Source organism: Lepidochelys olivacea, assembly GCF_965140295.1.
Source record: "Lepidochelys olivacea isolate rLepOli2 genome assembly, chromosome: 12".
Lineage (NCBI taxonomy): Eukaryota > Metazoa > Chordata > Testudines > Cheloniidae > Lepidochelys > Lepidochelys olivacea.
This window is the reverse complement of record NC_140422.1, coordinates 23,363,118-23,388,485: the sequence shown is the minus strand read 5'-3', so window position 1 is coordinate 23,388,485 and position 25,368 is coordinate 23,363,118. Positions and strand designations below refer to the sequence as shown.

Genomic DNA, 25,368 nt, shown 5'->3' with positions numbered 1-25,368 from the left:
CAACAAATGGAAATGAATTTATAACAGATGTTACATAAATTTTACATCTGATCCAATGTATTAACTATCTATAGTCATTAAAGGTTTTAGAGTAACAGCCGTGTTAGTCTGTATTCGCAAAAAGAAAAGGAGTACTTGTGGCACCTTAGAGACTAACCAATTTATGTGAGCATAAGCTTTCGTGAGCTACAGCTCACTTCAGCTGTAGCTCACGAAAGCTTATGCTCACATAAATTGGTTAGTCTCTAAGGTGCCACAAGTACTCCTTTTCTTATAGTCATTAAAGGCCTTGTGGCAAGATCTCAAAAGGTATTAGAGATCTTTGTGCAAGAGCTGGGCTAATTGACCTAGTGTGCTGGCCAAATGCCAGTTTGGGTAATTATAGTCTGCTTAGTTAAATTCTCAATTCATTTTCATTTGGATATGCTATTCTTATTCACTTCATGCCTTAAACTGTTGTGTAGTGTTTCTATGCAGTGTTAAACCACTGCTATGTTCACTTCATAGGTGGTTGTATGTCAGCGCTGAGTGAGGTGATCACTATGGGCCATACTCAACAAGGAGTCTCAATAAGGGCTGTAACTATCTAGTCTAATTACCCACACAGGCGTAAGCTCTACCCTCAACCTTGATCGGTCTTGCTCAAATTTTGGCTTGGTCATGTCAGAGGGGGGCATTTGGCAGTGCACAGGCTACTTACCCATATTTTTCACTAGGAGCAAATGGATGGAAGGGGGCTGGAGGGGTGAGTGAGAGGAGCCCTGGATCCATCCCCAATTTGTCAAAGAGAGTAGACATCCAGGTGCATAGACTCCCCCCCAGAACCAAGGTGAAGTATGGGATGAATTGTGATAGAGTCACAGCTCATTCTCCAGTCTGCTCCTGGAGTGATGCAGCTACACACCATCTTTACTCAGGGCAGATTGTAAGGTTACAATTTTGTCCTTCTGTACATCCCTGTTAACCTTGGTAAAGTCTTTGGGGGCCCCTTTCAGATGAAAGGTGATATATATGTGCAAGTTATTATTGCATCAGCTGTACAGGGAATGTAACTCCCTGAAAGCTACATTAATTACCTGCTCACCAGCTCAAACTGTGCTGGGGGCAATTGGTCTGGTGTATAAGTGGGGAGGAAAATAAACTAGGCCACAAGCATGAGCTGTGGAGCTGCACAAGGACAGAGAACTATTGTAAGTGAGGTCTCCCACCCCCACCCTCCTGGGCTGGAGATATGTACAGTAACTAGAGTCTTTGGGCTGCAGCAAATCCAGCAGAGAGGTGAGAGGGGGACTAAGGTAGTGTTTAACTACTTTCTATAGGGTGATGTAATTTCCAAATTGCCAAACTTAAGTGTTCAAAAATCATAAGATTGTCTTAGAAATCATTGATTTTTTTTAAAAAAAATCATACATGGAGGGTTTTCACTTCACCATTCACTTGGCTAACGTTTCCAGGCTTTTCTCTGTAACCATGAGGGCTAGAAACATTCCTTTTATAACTGAAAGCTGGGATTCTCAAATAATCACATGGATCTGGTAGTTGTGGCTTTAAGAAAACTACCAAATACTGGGAAACTCACAATAAGGTTGACAGAGTGAGCAATTCTGTAACTGGGTGTGTTGGCTCCCTCCTCTTCATGACCTCTCCCCAGTTAATTACCATGGGGATGCAGTGATTCTAATGGGTTCCCCATCCCTTCACATCACCTTGTTTGACTTGTGTTTCAGAGCTGTACCACCCCATCTGCAACAGGGGAGGAATCTGCCCCATGCCAAGAGGCCATGGAGGTGCTATATATGCTCTGTACCTTCTCCGACCTCATCCACAAGCACCAACTGTCAGACTGGCAGTTGACCTCAGCAGAGTCAAACACAGCCTCTGGGAGGGAAGGAGTCCCGTCCCTGTCCCCCTCCCCCCATGAGGATACAAAGTAGTCACCATGGCTGCACAACCTGGGTGGGTCACAGAGCACAGGCAGGTTCTGCTCTTTGGCAAGACTGGGACTCTAATTTGTTTATTTCTCTTGAGTGAATAACTGTTATATAACTGATTGGTGGAACTGCTGTCAATACAATTAAGAAAATTGTTTAAAAGACAGAGGGGAGTTCTCATGTTGCAAAGAGTTCTGCATGCAATGACAATTACTGGGGAGAGTATGGGCTTTTGTACATTAAAAAAATTGCACTAATATAACTACATCAGTGTAATTACCCCAGTGCAACCCCTAATGCTGATGTACTGCACTGGTGCAGAGTAGGACTAACATTGATGTAACTTAATTCAGTAATGGGCAGGGGAAATGAACAGCTCCCAATACCCACAGATCCCCTGAAATCTTCCTGGTTTCAAGAGATTTGCTGGCATCTCTGTGGTCTCTCCTGATCCCCTATGCCCTGGCTCCCCACCATCCCTCACCTTCGCCCCCCTTAAAGAGGTTTCCACTGCATTGGGCAGCTCCACAGCCTAACGCTTTCCTGGTTTTTACAGTGGATTTCCTATTGATTGCCACAGTGTGATAAGGTGGTCTTAGCCCACCAGCCTCCTTCTACTCCCTCTGGATCTCTCAGGGAGGTCTCAGCATTATGGGAAGATTGTAGGATGATGGGAGGGAGACAGAGCCAGGAAGGTGACAACCCTACTTCCACATGGAAAAAAGTGACATCTTCACACAAACCTTGGCAGGTAGCAATCCAGCTTTACATTAACTGCAATGAAGAAAATATTCTCTGCACCTGCAGAAGAGGCTACTACTGTCAAAAACAGGTTTAAGCACTTTAACAAACTCTGGTTCAAGGTGCTTAGCCAGTGACTTTCACCAGTTCAGTGGTCTGACTTTCTTTGAAGCTTGGCAGTAAACATGTACTGCTTAATACTATCTTTTGTATTAAATTATTTGAATTGACTATAATAAGTTTAGGCCTTAACATATGTTATCAATTTCAAATTTAATTTTAAATAAATTTTAATTTAAAAAACTAATTAAATACAAATACAATTTAATTTTTTTAAAATCATAAATTTGTATCCATCCTGGGTTAGATGGCCTTTACCACCAGAAAGCTCCTGAGACTTCTCTGAATTTTATTCCATGCTTTGGTAAAAACACTCAGAAAAATCTTAGAATCACGTGTGCTAGACTTGATTTTAATATCATACATATGGGTATGTATTGCCACATATTGTGAAATCTTTAGTAATGCACAACTATGAGTAACAGTAGTAGCTTTGTACATGGTATGTGGCAATGCATGCCTATGCATATAACATTACAATCAGTCCTTTCAGTTCCACAGTCTAATGACACTTGAAATCATAAAACTTTCCAAAGTCATCTCCAAAAACACATCTCCAAAAGTGTTATTGAGTGACTTAAGCATCTCAGTAGAATATCTGTTTAAGACTCTTTGAACAGAGCAGCCAATTTGTCCATAGCCCTGAAGTGGCATTGAGGTCCCTTCCAACTCTGATATTCTATGCTTCTGTGATTATCAACCTCTCCTGCAAATTTGCTGTGAAACAGAACCTTACTCACATTAATGATGGGGACAACCTTTTCCAAATCAGTGAATGCTGGGAACAACTAACTGCAAACATAGCAGCAAAGTTCTGAAGTGATGGCACACCCCATTCTGGCCATTATCTTGGATTTGCACCGTCTGAAAAAGTGAGCCTCTAACATTTTTCAAGTGTTTAAATGTCAGCAGTGAAATCCCACCCCCTTTGAAGTCAAAATCTTATTGATTTCAATAGGGCAGGATTTCACAGCAGGAGCATATCTCAGACACAGACTGAGTAGAGTCAAGGAGTAAGTATACTCCTTATTTTGCATACAACATTCTTGGTTGTTGCCTCTATATCGTATTATAGTAAATGATATTTAAATAAAAGTATGTTTTAAATGCAGCAGAAAAGAATTTTGCCCTAAATTTATTAAGTAAAAGTAATTTAATGTATACTGTTAACTTGTACACATTACACCAAAATATAACCCAATAAAATTTAAAACTGATAAATTAGAAGTCCTTGTAAAATTTCCCACAGAAAGCCAGACTTTATAAACACTTAATTACAGATCACTACCCTAAAAGAGCATGTCTTTCCAATAATTCAAACTGAAAATTTACAATAAGGGGGTGAAGATGAACGGGTGTTATTTTAAAAGTATCATGAACAAGACAATATACATATGTGATGGGCAATTCTGCGGTTGCTACTTCTGTTTCAAATAAAGCATGACTACTATTTTTATTTCCAATTACAAATATAGTTTGAGTTTTCCTTTTGCTTTCCAAGTGTTCCTTAGCATAGTGAATTGATGGTAATGTGGAGTGCCAATTTGGTGACAGTACTTTGTCCTGTTGGATGATCTTTCTTTCATGTCTGTAAGTGTCATTATCTGGTGTACTGGAGGATACTGTAGCAAATCCATGGCCTCTCAAAATTTTGCATTTGTCATTATGTAACACAGCATGGCCACTTGAAACTTCACTGCTGCAGCAGAGCAAGAACACATTTCCTCCTGCTCCAAAAGTACAGGGTTCTGCCACTTGAGCTAAAGGAGAATCTCTATTTGCTGCTATTAATAGAAGGTCTATGCCCTACAGTTGATCAATTCCAATTCCATCCCATAGAAGGCAGAGATATGTATATACTCTAGTCAGAAGTTTTTGCCTCTTCACAGGGCCTACTCTAGTTATAGGCAAACTTGGCAGCTTCCTAGGGAAACAGATTCTGGCTAGGGCAGCAGGACCAAACCTGAGTGGCACTGCAATCCGGTGTGGCAGGTCGCAACACCACTCATTCAAATTTGGCATGGCCAGCCCTCTGTCATGACAGAGGGACAGCTAGGCCAAACCTGACTGAGTGGAGTTTGCCCACATACATTTCTACCATAACCACAGACACATCAGAAGGCTCAATGAATCCCCCCCTTGAAGTCCAATGCCTCTCCAAGGGTGCCTGCCTCCCAGCTGAGAACCTCTGTTCTAAGGAGTAGGAGGGGGTGAGAGGAAAGAAATGCTATTTCAGTGTAGCATAAATAAATATGAAGAAACCCCAATAGTTGCTCATATGAATAATAATGTACAGTGTTCAGGCAAGAATATAAAGGCCTACACCCCCACTGCTCCATCCCAGTGGACAGATTTTTGTTTTCCCTCATCAGCATAACTTTCTGATGTGAAGCAGAAATAGTTTTTTAAAAGTTACAAATGTTACCAAAACAGTTTTATTCAGACGAACTAATACTTGAAGAAGACAGCCCAAAAGGTTGTTAGGTTGTGGTAAAGAACACATTTTTGGGATATCCTGTTGTAAATACAAAACCTTTCTGTTCCAGTCCAAAAAGAGACCATTTCTTAATGTCTACAGAGTGACCACTGTGTTTGGTAGTGGTAACAAACCTCTCTGGTGATTCTTCTCTACTGCAGGTTTCAGAGCAACAGCCGTGTTAGTCTGTATTCGCAAAAAGAAAAGGAGTACTTGTGGCACCTTAGAGACTAACCAATTTATTTGAGCATGAGCTTTCGTGAGCTACAGCTCACTTCATCAGATGCATGCTGTGGAAACTGCAGCAGACTTTATATATACACAGAGAATATGAAAAAATACCTCCTCCCACCCCATTGTCCAGAATATAAAGTCTGCTGCAGTTTCCACGGCATGCATCTGATGAAGTGAGCTGTAGCTCACGAAAGCTCATGCTCAAATAAATTGGTTAGTCTCTAAGGTGCCACAAGTACTCCTTTTCTCTACTGCAGAATTTTGGAATGTGCCTGAGAGCTTCTGTAGGAGCACCCTACCTGGTCTCTGTTTTAAATACAGTCACATACAAGAAAAGACGACCTATTCTGGGTTTCAGCTATTAATTGCCTGTTAACATATTCAGCAATACTGTAAATGAAGGTTCAGCAACTCACCTAGATTAAATTAATGCAATTTTAAAAGTAATTGCTCATGTGCTTCTATCATTTATTAAATAATTTTTACAACTATTGCATAATTGTTCAAACACCAAGTTTGCAAACAGACATCAACATCCAAAAGTGTTAATTCAGTGATATTTTATGCATGCGTTACACAGAACCATAGAAATGTAAGGCTGGAAAGGACCTCAAGAAGTCATCCCTCCACGTTCACAGGACCAAGCATACCTAGATCATCCCTGGCAGGTGTTTATCTAACCGATTCTTAAAAACCTCCAATGATGGGATTGCCACAGCCTCCCTCAGTAACCTATTTCAGTACTTAACTATCCATATAATTAGAAAGTTTTTCCTAATATCTAACCTAAATATCTCTTCTTGCAAATTAAGCCTATTACTTCTTGTCCTACTTTCAGTGGACATGGAGAGCAATTGATCCACCTTCCTCTTTATATATAAAAGTTTTCAAATATTTTAAGTGCTTATCAGGTCTTCCTTTATCTTCTTTTCTGAAGCCTAAACATGCTTAGTTTTTTAATCTTTCCTCATAGTTTTTCTAAATTTTTTTTTTGCTCTCATCTGGACCTTTTCTCCACATATTTCTTAAACTGTGGTGACCAAAACTGGACTCAGTACTCCAGCTGAGGCCAGTGCCATCAGTGCCAAGTAGAGTGAAACAGTTACTTCTTGTGACTTACCTCTCATGTCCCAAAACTCCTGTTAATGCACTCCAGCATATGTGCCTTTTTCATAACACATTGTTTCCTTATATTCAATTTGTGATCTGGTATAACCCACATATCCTTTTCTGTAGTTCTACTCTAGCCAGTTATTTCCCATTTTGTACTTGTGTGTTTGATTTTCCCTCCTAAGTGTCATACTTTGCCCTTGTCTTTATTAAGAGTCATCTTGTTGATTTCAGACCAATTCTCCAATTTATCAAGGTCTTTTTGAAGTCTAATCCTGTCCTCCGAAGTACTTGCAACCCCTCCTAGCTTAGAGTCATCTGCAAATTTTATAAGTGTACTCTCCATTTTATCATCCAGGTCATCAATAAAAATTCTAAAAACAGTACCAGATCCAGGACAGAGCACTGTGGGACCTCACTACATATATCCGCCAAGTTCGACAGCAAACCATCGGTAACAACTCTGAGTATGTTTTTTCAACCAGTGGTTTTTCCACATTATAGTAATTTCATCTAGACCACGTTTCCCCATATTTGACTTTAATGGGACTTTTGCTTGAGCACAGATTGAGTAAAAGCACAAAGTAAGGAGCTTCAGGACTTGACCCTATGTAATTTCTACCATATGCCATTGTTAGAAAATCACAGGAATTGAGAACAATTAGAAACATAATTAATATGACACAAGATATGTCTACATAGGAATCTCAGTGTGTGATTCCACTTGCATAGACATACTGAGCTAGCTTTAATATACTAGCTCAGGTAAGGGAGCAGTCACACCACAGCAGCATGGGCTGTACAAGCATGCCAGAAATCCTAGATAATTGCTTGGGTGATTAGCTCACACTGCTGTGGTTCTGGTACCTGAGCTAGCTAGATAAAAGTTAGAATGAATATCTCTACACAAATTGTAATTACATCTTGTGATTGTAGCATAGACACAACCTTTCAGCCTAAAATTCACCATTATCCGTTATATTTGCAAAATGTACCTGCAAATGTACATGTCATTTGCAAAGTAAATTGAGTAATTATGTACAAAAGGTAGCAAGCATCTAATGTTCCATACTCTCATGTAGTTAACCTAATTGTGTTACTTACACAAACAAATTTGGTGCAGAGCTGCATGCACATTTTTGCACTGGCAGTTGCATGTAGCTAATTTTGTAAATCAGTCTCTTTATGTTACACTCTTTAGAAAAGCAAGAAATTGGACCATGAAGTCATATCTAGCTAAAACTCACACATTTCCTGTTTTACTGATAATCATGGTTTTATCAGTTTACCCGGTTCAAGAGACATTGGATACTTCTAGATAGGTTCAGAAGAGCCTATTAATCTACACATACATTCATCTGAAAATTTTTTAAATAAAATAAAGTATTTTGTTTACCTAACCTTGCCCTCCCAAATGGCAACCCACTGTCTGAATGCTGTCACTTCACTCCCAGAAGTATCACTTTTAAGGGTGGCAGTGAAATTTCTGCTTCATGAAACTTCTTTCTTGCTAGAAAATATCTACAGACTGCTACTGATTTATCAGGTTTTTGCAAAAAAATATTCTAGTGAAATCCTGAGTCCTAGCCCAGACTCAAGATTCATAATTACTGAACACTAATTATCCAGACTTACTAAAAGAATAGCTTGGAAGCAGACATGATTTGGAATTATATAATATCCAACATGGTGAGTTTCTGTCTTATAACCAAGAATAAAAGGAAGAGTTTGATGTTGTCGATGGGGAAAATTGGAGGTTACTCTGAGAGAGAAAAAGAAACTTAGAGGTGCCCACCCAAAGTTTGGAGTGATTCTGAATTATTTGAATTTGCGTACCACCACTCTGCTGAATAAACTGTGGTGGTGAAATCTTGCTGTAGAGATATTTATGGCCATACCAGCATTCAGTTATCTATTAGGATCATTCAAGGCAGATATCTGGGGAGTGGAAAATACGTTTCAACTCCACCAGCAAGTTAAAACATAGCACAGTTCAACATAAGTGCAATAATGTGCCATGGAAATCCTACAAGTTCTCTGAGCGTAAAGCTCACCTCTGCAATCTAAAGTGGGTTAGATAGAGAGAAGACGAAAAAAAGTTCTAATTAGAGATTCCTGGCAGCAAGAAGGGAAAAGACAAAACAATTTAACATTCAGTTTTCCTAATTGCATCTTGCAGTACACAGAAACAATTTTGTTTGTCTATCCTTCTGCCTTCCTGCCACAGTTGATTTCCATCCAGGAGAATGTGGCATGCAAAGTGACCCCTGTACCGTACAAAGAGCAAGAACAAAAAACAATAAAAACAACAATGTTGACATGACCAGGTCATTTTCATATGCTTTTGTGGGAGAGGAACAGGATACAATGGAATTCAATCTTGCAATCTTAATTATGAACTTTTTAGAGATTCAAAGAGTTGTTTGTACCATTCTTGATGGTAAAGGAAAAGCCTTCAGCATTTCTACTACAACTCTGTTTCCAGTTTATTTGTTGGCAGAAGTTATGTACAGAATGACTTTTTTTTCCTATCCTTTCCTACAATGACAACTTCTGGCTGTGCAGAATGCAACCATGAGGATGAGAGAGCTAAAATAATGGGTTTTCTATTATGGATGTCCCAAAATCTACTGGAAATCGCCCTACTTAAGGTGTCTTGCATGTGTTATCAGAAATTTGGATACTTTAGAACAGTGGCTTTTGCCTTTTCATGGATAGAAAAGAAAACAAAGGTAGCATCCTTTGGTAATGTATTACTACTGGTCTGGCAGTACAGTGCCACCTTTCAGCAATTCCATAAATTGCCTTTTCATGCATCTTTCTATTCATTTCCTTCTAACATAATGTAGCCTTTTCTGTTAGGAACATCTGACATTTTTTTTGCTTTGGCAGCCTGTAGCGATGTGAGACTCACCTCCGCAGCACCTCCTGCTGGTCATCCAGGGAATTAGCTCACCAGCCTCCAGAGCACCCCCTGCTGGCCAGTGTTTCACCTGTCGCTGGCCCCTGTGTCCCTCCTGGATCCCAGTGCCCCTTTCCCTTGGGTTCTGCCCCCTGGCAGTACCCCCACAGTCTCTGTGTCTCCCCTCCCAGGGGAACCCCCAACCCACTATCCCCACCTCACCTCAGTATATGGCTACTGCCAGTCACCATTTAGCCCTCACTCACTGGGGCAGACTGCAGTATATAAGCCATTCATCATCAGCAAAGGGGGTTTGGACCTGCTGCCTTTGCCTACCCTGGGCTGCAGCCTCTGCAACCCCAGTACCTGGTTTGTAGGCCTTTACCAAGACCTGCAGCCTGAGGAGTTGCCAGGAGGGAGCACCCCAGCTCCTCTCACCTTTTTCTCCAGCCCTTCTTGGTTGCCTGCACCTTCAGCTCCTAGGCAGCTAGGTCCTCCTCCCTCAAGAGCTAGCAGGAGAGTTCTCACAGCTCCTGGCTTCACTGGCCTTTTATAGGGCCAGCTGTGACCCACCTGTGGCTGCTTCTCCAATCAGCCTAGCTGATTGACTCCCCGAGCCACAGCCCTCCTCAGGGCTGGAGCGGGGTGACCGCCCCGCTACACAGCCTCATAACCTGCTGGTTTGGTACAGGCAGCCTTTTATTTTAATTTCCCTCCCCAAACATTTCATTTGAAGCCTCCATTATTTTTGTTTTGTTTTGCTTTTTTCTCCTAGCTGCTATGCTTTCTTTCCTAGCCTGGTGGCAGGCATCGTAAAATTACAGAGTATTTGTCAAAGCTGAAATGCCCAAAATTTAATCTATCCTAACAATATTATTTTTCTGTCTGTTTCCAAAAAAATTCCATCAGTCCTCCAAAGAAAGAGTTGCAGCTTCTCTACTGCATTCCCCACCACCAAGAACACAGAGTAAAGTGCACATCTCAACATCCCTCTTCCATGCCTGCCTGCCTCTTTCATTATTGTATATGGCAGAATATTGAAAATACACAAATCTTGCTCTCCTGCAAATCTGAAGGAAACTAGTAAATGTGTTTTTGGCTTACCAGCCTCTCTCTTTATTCATTATTGACTCAGTCCACAAGTGCCCCTGGCATTGACCTCTATTGGAGTTTTGCCTGAAAGTATTACAGGACTGAACCTTGTACTTAAATTAGGCAAGTGATTATCTACAAAATTGTTCCCAGTGCAACTTGTTAATCTGGCTGGCAGGACATTTACAGTCACAGAGTGAGCACCCTCTCTTCCTTCCATCAAAGGCCAAACACATCAGCATGATAATTTACTCAGCATCCTCTGGACTAGAAGTCAAAATGCCTCCAGGTTCACCCAGACACAGATTTCCTGCGTGGTTTGATGTATTATACAGTATTAATGCTGTATACATAAAAATAGTCAGGAATATCACTGCATATAGTTGTGTTCCAGTTTAGGTTCTCCAAAACCAAAGAAGCACAGGGCATGGATCCCCCCATTTTATTGCATGTGGTGACTGACTTGGCCATTCCCCATCTTCTGTTGGTTATTTCTGCACAAGGAAAGAATAATTTGCATGGTGGACTCTAGTGAGGCTAAACTTAGACCAGAATTTGGGCCCACATTAACATTACTTAGAATTAATAAGTCTATGCCTCAGGGAATAGGACCTGAATTTGACCCACACTTTAAAAAAAATCTATAGGTCACAAAGTTCCACTTTAGGGCTAATATCCAGTGTTCTGATTCCTAGATTCATTCATTTAAAAAAATTCCACCAGTAAGAAATTCTCACAATGTTTCAAAGATTAGAGCAAAACATTTTGGGAAGACTGTCAAAGACATAAATAGGAGTAAAGCCCCCCATTCCCACTGACTTTCAATGACAACTGGGTACCTTACTGCCCTTTGTGGCTTTGAAAATTTTCCCTTTATTATTGTTGATGAACATCAAAAGCAAGTTATTCAAGATTACTACAGATATATGATGAACAAGGTTGAAAATAAAGTATAAAAGTAAAAAAGGTAAATGGAGTGGAGAGTTCTATATTTAGATGAATGTAGAAATTCATGGGGTCATCATCACTGCTCTGTAGGTCACTGATCAGGAGTACCTTCTAAAGTTTCCAAGGAGTACCTTGGCAAGTTTCATTTTTGAACAATGAGAGAGGATATGGACTGAATCAACCAGATGACAAAACACCTCAACTATTTAAACCACTGTGAAAATAAAGGAAGTAGAATTATTTGCAGTGGCAAAGAGAGGTGAGATTGCAGAGACCAGATTGAATCATTTACAGTTCTAAAAAAGGAGCGATCAGATGAATTTGTGCAAGGGCAAAGTTCTGTTTTAGTTTTGAGGTGGCTTTGTTCATTTTTAAAATGAATTTCGTTCTTATGAAAGGTCCAAGAGACTCATGGCCTTTGGCCACCCACAGAAAAGTACTATAAAGACAAAAGAAATTAAAACTTTCCAACACTGACCTGCCCATATGCTTCACCTCTAAACTGAAGGAGATACTTCTAGGGGTAAGAAGCTCCTACTCATTCAGTTCTTGCTCCAACTCTGCTGAGATTTCCACTTAATACCAACTGTGATAACTGCTATGTGATATGGACACCTGTCCAGGCTGTGACTCAGGAAAGCATTTCCCTTCAGGACGGCATGTAAACACACAGTTAACTTTAAGCACATACTTAAGTGCTGTCCTGAATAGGCATATATTTAAGCATGTGATTAAGGGCCTAGACAATGTACAGACACAAAAATAAACATTGGATGGTACAAATCTTTATTCCCTTTTCTTCTGGATTGGTTTTAGGCTAGCAGGTAGTTGTTAAAGTCACGCAATAGCAAAGTTGATGAAAACATTAACTTAGGAAGATACAATCAAAACAATTGCTAAATTGAGACCCAAAACCAAAAATTTAGTTTAAATTAATTTTGACATATGATAATAAAGCAGTAGACTCAATTGATGAAATCATCATCATCATCATCACAGGAGTTAAAGAAAGAGATGAATAAGTTCCTAAATAAAATAAATATTGAGATTCACAATATGAAGGAAATAGGAAAGTGAAAAGAAGAAAATCAAATATACTCCAAAGTTATACAGACAACACTGATTTGACCATACAGTTCATCAGAATATCAGTGCAAGGTTAGGGAGGGCAAAGTCCTGCTAATAAGGGACAGGAGCCAAACAAATCTAGACTATCAAAGTAATCAGTTCTCTTTCGTATTCCAAGAAGATCTGGAAACTTACATTCATTATGGAACTTCTTCTGTCACTAGAGATCATTCACTATTATTGAATCCACATGCTAATCACTCAGTTTAATAAACAGATCCATTAGTCTTTCATACCTATTTTGTGTAACATCGGCTGCTGGAGATGGGTGTTTCACTGTGTTGTAGTTACAGAGCAAGACTCACCTTAGACCCCTTTTTGCTCATCTCAAGTGCACCTCTCAGATGACATTCCTGGCTTCCTTCACTCTCTCAAAAGTGGAACCGTTTTATTCAACCACTCTGGAAATGGATCTCTGGGTGGTAGCCTCCATTTCCCAACTGTAAATATGACAGGCCCAACTGTATTTGGCACCTGTAGGCCCTGTATTTGGCACCTGTGACTGTGGCTCCTTAAAGGGACTTAAAAAACAGCTTCTTCAAAACAAAGCTTTATTAATTCACACAAAGATACATAGCATGTAGAGCAAAGGGTAAAACCAATAATACTTTGCCTGTCATTGCAATCTTTGGTAAGTTCCATTCAGCCCAGTTACCTCGGGCTGAAAGAAGCAGATGGGCATGCTACATAATGGGCTCTGTGGGTCTCTTTATCAGAGGTTGCCCCCGGGCAGCTGCTGACAACCCACTCAACCCCCGCCTTCTCTGTGTCAACATCTTTAAGGTTTTGGCATCCTCTTAGCATCGCAGCCCTGGGAAGAGAAACCTTGCCAGCCTGGTTGGAGTCAGGCAAGAACATTCTCCCATAATTCCCCAATTAATAGCTCCCTCCATTGTTCCCTTATGTGTGTTATTGTGATGTTCTGCTCAGGACATCCAGAGCCGTAAGTTACTGTGTTACCTCACTGCCTCAGCTAGAGTGAGATTTGCTGGCAATTAGACTGTGGGTCAGCCCCCTGGCACACTAGCCTGTCTGCTCCACCAACAAACTCCTCAAGATTCTCCAGGCTAAACCTTGCCTTGCAGGTAGCATACACCCAATTCCTGAGTTCCCCCCGAGACATCTCTCTACAGTATCCAGTGCTTATTACTGTGACACTCACAGAAATTATTAAGTTCACTGCCTCCAAAGAGACAGTGTGTACACGAGTCTAAGTTAGTAGAAAACTCACTTCACTTTAATACATAGCACTGAGTTGGTTTTGTAATAAAACAAGAGTAAGTTTATGAATAAAGAACAGAAATGTAAGTGATATTAAATAAGAGAAAAAGAGACAGATATGGTTACAAACAAAACAAAACACGCTTTCTAGTGATTAAAGTTTAATTTTAGCAAGCTACACCAAGCATTGCCTGAGCAGTTTTCTTATTTACATCAAGTTACCAGCATTTCGAACCCTTCAAAGTAGGAGATCCAACTTTTACAGGGGAATGAAACTTCTTCTATCAGCATAGTCAACTTGGTCCTCACAGGTTGGCTGAAGAGTCAGTAGAAAGGGACTTCTCCAGTACTTTCATGAAGTACACCAAATATATAAATCATGACTCAATGCAATAGGGAAGGGTGTACCTCGACGTTCCTCCAATATGCAGGCTAAACGCTTTTTCAGAGTCCCATGCAATCTCTCCACTGTCCCATTTCCTTAGAGATGGTACACAGCAGATTTATAATGTACTATACCAATGCTCATCAGAAAGCCTTCAAACCCTCTTGATACAAAAGGTGTCCCCATCATCTGAAACAAGGCTGTCTGGTAGGCCCCAAACATTGCGAATAAAGTGTTTAGGCAAGAAATGAGCTTCTTTGAGGTGCCTTGTGAAATTATGAATGAAAATGGGTAACGTCAATAATAGTCTACAACAGTCAAAAACCAGTGTGTCAAAAACCATGCAGTGCAGTTGAGGGGCTAGTAATATTCTCTGCAATGCTCTGCCATGGTCTGTCTATGACTACCAATTTCAAAGGGGCCAGAGGAGCAGTAATTCTATGCATTGTGCAGGCTGAACATGCCTTCATACATTGCTCAATGTCTGAGTACAGCCCTGGCCAGCAAGCATAATCATGCAGAAGTTCCTTTATCTTCTTAACTCCCAAATGTCCTTCATGAAACACATCCAGGACTGTTGCAGCACTGCTGGGATGACTACCTGGGCTCCAATGCATAAAAAATGTCATGTAGCACATGTATTCACCATGAGCTTGGTATGGATTTTGTAGAATGTAGACAAAGTACTCTGCCGTTTCTGCATACAAGCATGTCAACCCAGCAGAATTTCTCAAAAGAGCATCGGCAAGTAAATTATGTCTTCCTTTGATATGTACCAAATTAAAGTTATAGTGCTGCAACTGAATAATCCACTGCTACAGCCTCACACTTAGCAGGTCAGTGACTTTCTGATAGAGGCTCAGAAATAGGCAAATTATTAGTTTCTAATGTAAAATGTCTTCCCACTAAATAGACTTTGAAGTATACAACAGCAAGAATTCTGGCTCAATCTGGGAATACTTTCCTTCCATTGGGGTGAGAGTATGGGATGCAAATATAACTGGCCCATCCCTCCTGGAGCAGAACTGCACCTAGACCCCAATTGCATGCATCAGCCTAAATCACTACAGGGTTCCTTGGATCAAAATAAGCATGGGCATGGCCCCTGGCCCTGGGTTAAATCCCACAGTGCTTTGGCAAGAGTACTAAAATGGGGCAGAGCATGGCCACCTGTGAACTGGGGTAGGCCAAGGAATGAACATAAACTGCTACGACCAGTGGGTAACAGTAGCAAAGGAACAGCATGTAGCCATTCAGGTATCAGTTTCACACCACTGACTGACAAAGAATGCTTTAGAAGAACTACAGCCTCTTTTGCAAAACCTGTACTTTTTGCCAGCTTGTTAGAGTCAAGTTAGCACCTGTCCAGAATAGCATTACACTCAGCAAGGGTCTCAGCAAAGATGATACTGTCATCCCAATGGTAACATGCACCCTGGATATTATCAAGGAGCTGACAGACCACTTGGAAATCCCTCAGGAACAGAAACTAAACAAAAAGGGAGTCATTGATAGCAGTCCCTCCCAAATCACCTGCTGAAAGTCAATAACAACTGCAATCTTTCAGCCACAGGTATTTTCTAATAACCAGATTGGTAAACCACCGAAGAGAAAATCCAGGATCTGCTTCCCCAGCATGTCACCTCTTTGAAGGTTGGGTATTGAAACTGCTCGTGTTTCACATGTTCATTAAGTGCCTTAAAATCTGTGTACAGTTGAATACCACCATTCTTCTTGTTTACAGTCACCCTGGGTGAGCACCAATCCATAGATCCTTCCACCTCCCAAATGATACCATTATCTTTCACGTGATGCAGTTCTAAACAAATCTTGTCCACAAGGGAAAAGAGGTACACAACGTGCAGGTGATGCAAAGGCTCAATGTCTGAATCCAACTGCAGAGAGTAAACATATCCTGTGGACAGAACACCATCACCGTTAAATAAATCACGATGTCACTAAACAATATGTTGGGTATCCCCTTCTATTGTAGGCAGCATAACTACACCTGAGGAGTACTGTGTGAGTTCATGCGTAATACCAAGCTGTAAGCACAGCTCATAGGACATGCCCTTAATATAAAACTTTGCAGTCAAGGCTATGCCTTTGTAGAGCAGAGTATACATCTCCACCCACTATCTGCAACGCAAACAAATCCCACTATATAACTTTATAACCACTATAGTTGGGCAAATGTCCAGATTATGAACTAACCCAGAGGGAAGAATGTTAACTTCAGCACCCATATCTACCATGCACTTCAGTGGTGTACCATTAATTTCTGTGATATGGGATACCAGCTTCAGTGCCTTGCCACATGCCTGCTAAAGGAAACATCAGCATCCCCTGTAAAGGTGGCCTCATGCAGCTTCACATTTACAGTGTGCATTTCAGACCTCCCATCAGTGTGAACTAGCAGCACACAGACTTAAAATGTCCTTCCTTCCAGCAACCCCAGCACGTAGCAGTTCTAGCCAGCTAGGCAGGCAAATCGTCCAAGTAACCTATACACCACAGCAGAAACAATGAGGAGCTGGCAACTTTTGCTGCCAAAGCTGTAGAGTGGGAGTCGGTTGCATGATAAAACTCTGAGCGATGGAAGCAGGAAGAGCAGCTGACAGTTTAAATGTAGACACATAAGTAACAGCAGTCTGAGACATAGAACCCCTTCCAGCCTGAGCCCTCTCAAATGCCTCACTTTTACCAACAATGGCATCAAAAGTTAGAGTTCTAGCATCTTCATCCAGTAACTGTTCGCCCAGGTGGTCATTGGCTACACCAATCACAATAATATTCCTGAGCATGATCATGTTAACGTTCCCAAATTCACAGTCCTGGCCTTCCAAATGACATGCAAATTCACATATGGTTTCATTGGGCCGCTGATGATCTTCAAAAAATGTTTTCCTCTTTAGCAGAATAGAATCTCCAGAATATCCGTTGAGCTGCTACACAGCCATGTCAAAGGAGCCCCATGAGTCCATCATAAATATCAATGCCATCACAGCCTAAGCAGTTCTGCAGCAAGTATAACCTAGCAGTACTGAGAGTTGCAGGATCTGCACATAGGCCCCAAAATCTCCTCTTTTCCAAACTAAACATACCCAGTTCCTTCAGCCTTTGCTCCTATGGCTTGCATTCCAGCCCTTTGATAATTTTTGTCACTCACCTCTGGATCCTTTCCAGTTTCTCTACATCCTTTCTATACAGCGATGACCAAAATTGGACACAGTACTCCAGCTAAGGCCAGAGTAGAGTGCAGAGTAGAATGGTACTATCATCTCCCATGACTTGTTAATGGAACCCAAAATTGCATTTGCTGCTTTTTTTTTTTTTTTGGCAACAGCATTGCATTGTTGACTCATGTTGAGGCTGCAATCCACCACAACTCCCAGATCCTTCTCAGCAATACTGCTGGTATGCCAATTATCCCCCATTCTGAATCTGTGCATTTGTTTTTTCTTTCCATCACCTTATGTTTGCCTCTGTTGAATTTCATTTTGTCATCTGTAGCCCAGTTCTCCAATTTATCAAGCTCTTTTTGAATTTTAGTTCCAGCCCCCAAAGTGTGGCAATCCCCTCCTACTTTTGTGTCAGAATGGAGTTACACTAGGGCTGAATTAGTCCTTATTAATTTAAGCTTGTGTACAATCCTAAAGAAAGTATTACTGAAAAAGAAGCTCCTAGACATCTGAAAACTGAGTTCATAGACACTTTTTTTAAAAAAACTTTCACTTATTTTTCAATCGGTCCTTATAATCTTTTAAAAATTACATGTCAAACAAAGCTGTTTAAAAATCGTGGTGTAAAACACAGCATTATAAAGTATTATTGAAGGCAATAGAACTTCAGAAAGTGCACTTATGATTCAAAGAAATAGGTCAACGATCTGGATGAGTAACAGTCGTTCTGCTGCAAAGTACAATGGCCCTTTCATCACTTATGTGAAGTAACATAATCTAGATCAGGCCAAACATCTTAATATAATAAACTACAAAAAACTATATTTAAATAACATAAGGATCTTATTGAAACGCACAAATTCCAGGAAACTGAGTTAAGGTTGGAACTCCCTCTTTAATGCACCACATTGGTTCATAGTGTTGAAATACAAAATATCATAAAAATAATGAAAATGCACATTAAATGAGACCACTAATTGTTCTGGGTTACTGAAAAAGTTAAGTCTAGCAAAGATATGTTAATAATGCCACATTTTCTCTGGGCCCCAAACCACTCATCCTTGTGTGAGTAAGTTAAGAAAGAGTTGGCCCTATTTCTAGACATCTTCAGTCAATATTTAGACATACTGACCTGATAGGAGGACAGAAAAGTCAATTTCTTGTGTTTGTAGGTTAGGAATTTTTGTAAATTTACTTTTCTCCCTTGGATACATGGGCAGAACTTTTGTTGTCTCAACAGGCAATTTGTTTTACACGGGGCTGAAGGGCCTTTTTCTGCTCCTAAAATGTCTTACCTCTTTTTGCTGTTATTTTGTCCAACAATTTTGAGAACAACAGTTATTTTATTTCTAATTATTTGTAATCTGCCACGTGCAGTGGGTTTTTAAAATAGTGATATATTATCAAGTTCCATATTGGGCTGTTTGTTCTAAGGTTATGTCAATTTTTTTCCTCTGTGAGGTACAGAAAGTAATTGTTCCTGTATCTGTGTGATTCAGTAGGATATCACCTTCTGATCTGTGTAACAATCCTTTTTCTTTTAATCCGAAATCTTACAGAAGAAGGTATCCCATCTTTCTACTGTAAGCATTTAACAGCTGTCTAGTTGGTGCTACTGTGGGCATCTTGTGTTCCACAGCTATTGAGCTTGTGTAGCCCAAAAGATCATGGGTGAAATCTTGGCCCTACTGAAATCAATGAGATTTTTACCATTGACTTAAATGGAGCTAGGATTTCACCCAAAGTATCTTTTGTCTGGATAAGTCTTGCAGAGCTTGCAAGGAGTGAACAAAGGCTTTACTGCTGTTAATTATATACATTTATACTGTAAAATTCTTCCCTTTCCACACAAAGCTCAAATAATCACATTTTGTTAGGGATAAGCAAGGAATGGAACAGGAAGAATGAAATTGCGGGAGTGGAACTACCTTTCTGAATATGACCCTAGAATTCCTTTATAGCTCTCTTGAGAGCTTGGTTGGAAAACCTTTCAGTATAGGCCATCTTATCTTGGACTAGTTTTTCCTCCCAATTCAGCAGCTCTTCCTCTCAAGTTGTTTTGTTTTTCCAGCCCATATTGTTTGTTTTGACAGAGTGGCTTATTTCCTGGGCATCTGGGGCCCAGTCTTGTTTTACTGCTGTTTTTAAATTGTATAGGCATCTCAGATGTCTATGAAAAAGAAATCAAAGACATTTCAGGATTTGTGCTCTGAAAGTACGTAAAGAATAATGCAAAGAATGTCTATTTCTTAACTGCTGCCTTGACTTGATATGAACTTTGAGAGAGACATGACAATGCACATGTATTAAGTGCCATAAATACCTATTAGATATAAACAGTAAACAGCAAAATGAAAGAATGAAAATAAAAAATACTATCACCACCAATAACGGATGCACAATACTGAGTGTAGTAAGATCCTTTTAGAACATAGTCGCTGAACCTGAACTCTAGTATGTGTTTTTAAACTTCAAAATCTCAGACACCTTAATATTTCTTTTGAAAATTAAAAAGCAGTTAGCTCAAAAAGAAAACTAATTATTTACCCAAAAAAACCTTTCTAAAACAGAAGTTATCCTCTACAAAAGAGCAGAAAGCAGTCAAATTTGCATAATTTATAAATATTTTGTTTGGATTAAAGTAAATTAAAACAACCAGACTGATATTTTTGAAAATAGATTAAATAAATGTCTGGTTCTGAGCTGTGTCCTCAAATGCCAAGATTTCAGCTTGGAATTAATTTTTTATTTTGATGGTATAATTAAAATAGCGGAGAAAAAGCTGACCAATCTCTTATAACAAAAGTGCTGGCAAATGCTGTTATAATAAAACAGTTTGTTACTGATAGGTACAACTCTGCCAAAGACCAGGAGGACAAAATGTCTAGATGTTTTTTCATTGTGGACATGGCTAGTTACCTAGCAACACATTAAGATTTAAACTGAATAATACAAAGGTATCAAAATCCTGTACATACTGTAAGAACATACAGATGGAATGTTGCCTGCTATAGTTCTTACGTTCCCAACAAAAGATTAGGGGCCAGGTCTTCAAAGGTGCTGAGCTCTCTCAAATCCCATTGAAGTCAATGAGAATTGAGGTTGTCAGCGCCTCACAGGATCAGGCCCTAAATTAAATTAAAACAACTGCGTATGAAGAGAGTTAATCCTTTATTACCCGCATAACTGAAATCAGTTTAGCCGTCACATTTCACTGAAGTTACTTGTGAATAAGCTGTACTGTATTTAGGTTGCACAGTACAGTTGAGAACCAGAGGGACAAATAATAACTAGAACAGATTGTAACAATTATAGGGGTCCAGTCTCCCCTTGTCACATGTGGACATTTAAACAAACATAATAATACTTAGTTTTGATCTAGCACTTCCATTTTCAGGGTATTTAGCAAACATTAACTTTTTAATCTGCATAGGTTTCTTTTAAGGTCCGTAAAGATAATTCTCTCTATTTTATAGATGAGGAAAATGAAGTACAAGGGCAAAATCAAGCATTTCCAAAAACAGTCACCAACTTTGAGTACCCACCTTGAGAGATCTAGGACTCTGAAAAGACATGCTATACTAGTATGTGGATGTTTCTCTTTATGGGTCAGCGTACTTGTAACAAGTTTTCACTTAAAAAAAGAGCACTTCACTGTTAAAAGATTTCACTGCTCAAAAGCATTTAAGAAAAATAACCCCTAATTTTAAAGTGTCATATTTCTGAAGAATCATTTTCAAGTGATAGTTTTATTGTAACAGAGGACTAGTAGAGAGTAAAATAAATTAAATCAAGCATTGCCAGTTTGTGGCAAAAAATGACTTAAGAAAAGCTGAACTGGGAAACTGCAAACCTGCTGTGCAAGTGGACCTCAGTGAGCAGCATGTACTGTGCTAAATTTGCAAACACTGATTTTAAGAGAATATTTGAAAATACAGAACTGAGCAGGCACAATGAAAAATTACATAGTCGTCTATTTACATTTAGTAGTTGCCCAGAGAAAGCCAACTCATGATTTTATAGCAAGTCTTACAATATTTGAAATTTTTCTCAAAACCCCAACTTCTTGAGTCATGTGATTACATAAGAATCTCAGCTTTTAAAAAGAAAAGGAGTACTTGTGGCACCTAAGAGACTAACCAATTTATTTGAGCATAAGCTTCTGTGAGCTACAGCTCACTTATGCATCCGATGAAGTGAGCTGTAGCTCACGAAAGCTTATGCTCAAATAAATTGGTTAGTCTCTAAGGTGCCACAAGTACTCCTTTTCTTTTTGTGAATACAGACTAACACGGCTGTTACTCTGAAACCAGCTTTTAAAAAAAAAAATTCTAGTCCTCGTACTTGTTGAGAAAGCTTACAGATATGAACCCTAATAGCTCAAGAACAAAAAGGCAAATTAACCCACTATTTAAAGTTAATGTATTGCACTTTTTAAGCCAAACTCATGACTTTTGGAAGCCTGATTCAATTTTTGAACATTTGGGGGTAGCAATACCGCAGTTCTAAATAAGGCATTCAGGGGGTTGATCCTGTGAAGTCATGAGCACTCACAAATCCCATTTAAAGTCCCAATTCAGCAAGTTACTAAAACACACGCTTAAAGTCAAGTATATGCTTAAGTAACTTGCTGAATCAGGCACAAAGTTAGGATCAAGACCCTGATTCCTGAAAGCATATTTCGTTTACAAAAGCACTTAAGCACATAGTTTACTTTAAGAATGAGATTAAGGCTCCTTTAAGACAATGGCACTTAAGCATATTTAAATTCTTTGCTGAATCAGGGCCAGCACCTTTAAAAGTATAGTGGTACACATGCTGGTACAGATAGTTAACTGGAGCACTGTTTATTAACAGAAATTTACACTTAGCCACTAAAGCAGGATGAAATTGCAAACCTGAGGGTCTTAATAGTTTCTTATCAAGAAGTGGTGGATCTTGCAAGTGCAGCAAAACACTTAGCTCTGAACTTACATCCCCTTTGCAGCTCCACAAGGCCACTGATGGGGACACAGCAGCAAAATGAGGACAGACACATGGATGGATTTTAAACAGCAGGCTGCAATTTTTGTTAAATTTGAATACAAAGGAGGAGCAATACGCCCATCACCCATACTCTTCTCTTCCAGGCATTTAACTGGTTCCAGTGCGGGGGGTTACAAGGCCCCTACCACATAACCCCTAACTCAGGATAGGCTCCAGAAGGCTGGTGACCTCAGCGACAAGGCTGGGCTTGGCCCACGAAGGCCACATGGTCTCAACCGATCTCAAGAGCCCAAGGCTCCTCAGCAAAATCCCAGGTCTTTTATCCCTGGGAACCATTCATTTTATCTTTTTAACCTCACTGGAAACTGGCCACAAATTGCAACAGATTAATAATTCAACCAAGTACCTTGTTTAGGTATTAATAACGTTCCTATGCAGTCTACTGTGGCTTGAAGGTACTTGCTGCAAGCAAAGCAAAAAACTCCCCGGTCCTCTTCCAGTTGGCCCATAGGAGACAAAACTCCTTCCTGACCCCTAAATGGGTGATCAGCTAGACTCTCAGCATCTGTCAGGCCAGTTCCTCTTACTAGTTCAGGTGGGTAGGGTGGGACTGCTGGAACAGAGCTGAAAGAGGCTGCAAATGGCCCCTACTCTGGTTAAAGCCTAGAAGCTAGGTAATGCTAGCCAATCCACACTCCTCCCCCTCAGCTGGCCAATAGGTGCCAGAGATTCCGAGGGGGAGGACCTATCTGATATCCCTCAGTCATTGTCTCCTTCCCTCCCTGCTCGGGCTATCCCCCTTTCACCGCTGGCCTCATCAAGTTCTCCCATCTGTTGAGGCAGGTGCATAGCATGTACCTACAGAGCGAGCTATTCATAACATACACAGGTATGTAGTGCTTGTAAAATGCACAACCCAAGTAAGCTACAGTTAAGGAATATGCAATCTCTGCAGAGCCTGTAAGATGTGCAAGCCAAATAGTTTCAGATTTTTCCTTTATTTTTCCTTTTAAAATAACTTAGAGATATTAAATGGAATAAAACTAGTTTGTTCCCAATGTTAAAAATGTGAAATCAACTACTCAAAAGTTAAGATTATTACTACTATTTTTACTGCACCCGAAAGAGTACTAGGAACTTTACAGGATAATTTCTGCCCCAAAATCCCTGACAGTCTAATTTCAGACCTGTTGCAATAATTCCCCACTCACATGCAGCAACAAAATCAGCTTAAGTGTCTTTGTTGTTGTTTTTTTTTTTTCAGATTGCTGTCTTAAATATTTAGTGTTCAGAACCCTGATTCAGGAGAGCTCTTAAGCACCTGTTTAAATCCATCACTATTCTAGACAGCACTCAAACCCATGCTTATGCTTAAATTCCATTGATTCAGGAGAGCTCTTAAGCACCTGTTTAAATCCATCACTATTCTAGACAGCACTCAAACCCATGCTTATGCTTAAATTCCATTGATTTCAGTGGGACTTTAAACACGTGTTGAAGTGCTTTTCTGAATAGACCCAGGTTAGTATGTCGTACCAGAGTTTTCAGTGTTATAACATGTGTACCAAATTTCAGAATTCACTTACTGACTCCCAAATCTGGAATGCACTATATCCATTAGCAGGAAAAATCTGTGTGTAGCTAGGGCGGAGAATAATACATACTGATATCTCTGAGAAAATGAAATCAGAGTAAATACATTCAAATTCAGTTCATTCAATGGACTGGCTCTTCTGGATGAATCATTCTGATAGGTTCAGCTGTTGTGGGGCCTGCTGTTCATAGTATACTAAGGCAGCAGTAATTGCACTTTTTGGAAAGATGGGGGCAGGAACAAGGCCTGGGAGGCTTCCAGCCCAGGTTCCTTTGATAGATCATGGATTCACATGGGTGTCTGCGAACAGTTCATTCAATGATTCCTTATCCGTGTATGGCTTTTAACTCATGAAGCTATATAATTTCATTTCATTGACTGTATTTTTTTTAACTGGAAAAAATCATGGTACTTCCATGGGGGATGAGCACATAAACAATGTGCAGGGTCAGGCTTTCATACAGAACAATCAGTCATTACTAATATCCAGTTAGTCTGTTTAACATGCTAATTTTCTGAGTGACAGAAGACTATGGATACAAAATCAGTATTTTACATGGAAAGATATAAAATTATATGTCAGTAATGTTGCAGTTGGCCCTACTAGTTGGGTTTGTAGGACTGAAACATGGGGGCACGTAATTTGTCTCAGGTGTTATCTTTGTTTTGTCCATTGCCCATTGCCACTAAATTAATTTCTTACTACATTAAAAACTCGAATGTGGTGCATTTTAGAGCAGCATTTTATTTTTTCTTTTCTTTTCTACAAATATTGAAAATCCTGTAGCTCAACAAATTAAAAGCAGGTGTAGCAGGTTCTTCTATTGCCATCCCTGGAGGGCAAGCTATCACTGTTATGTGTTATCTCAGCTAAGGGGGCAGACCACATCTACTGTATGGGCTGGCTTCTGCCCCCTCCTGAGGGGATACATCTCTGCTTTTTATTTACTTTTCTTAGCCTAATCATCAATGAAGCAATGTTCTATACAAGACACCAACCAACTGCAGCACCTCTGCCACTGACAACTTTTGGCATTCTAAACTTTTATCTCCCAGTGATTTTAAACAATGTGATTATGCTATTCACAGGGAAAAGTTCAAATCAAGGTACTGAGGTACAGAATGATTTAGAAAGCTGATGTAGGACAGAGAGCTGGGGTTAATAGAGGATTAAGTCCATTTTACTGTAGTACCTCACGAAGCAGCACACAGGCACAGGCTTGCTTTCCTCCTAGACTTCTTAGATTCAGCCAGCCTAGGTGTCCTGGATGAAGAGCATTTCCAAATCTCTACTATATACAGGAGAAGAGGGCACATT

The 25,368-nt window shown here is 40.0% G+C and overlaps 1 protein-coding gene and 1 long non-coding RNA gene across 3 annotated transcripts in view; one reads left to right on the top strand and one right to left on the bottom strand.

Annotated features, from left to right (window-relative positions):
- LOC311528959 overlaps positions 1 to 10,028 on the bottom strand; it is a 240,234-nt gene extending 230,206 nt beyond the window's left edge. For both annotated transcript variants that reach the window (XR_014713738.1, XR_014713739.1), the window contains exon 1: positions 9,953 to 10,028. This is a non-coding gene — a long non-coding RNA (uncharacterized lncRNA). The remainder of the gene's footprint in view (positions 1 to 9,952) is intronic.
- The window catches only part of SLC7A10 (solute carrier family 7 member 10), a 93,749-nt gene that overhangs the window by 2,381 nt on the left and 66,000 nt on the right, over positions 1 to 25,368 (top strand). The gene's annotated exons all lie outside the window — the stretch shown is intronic.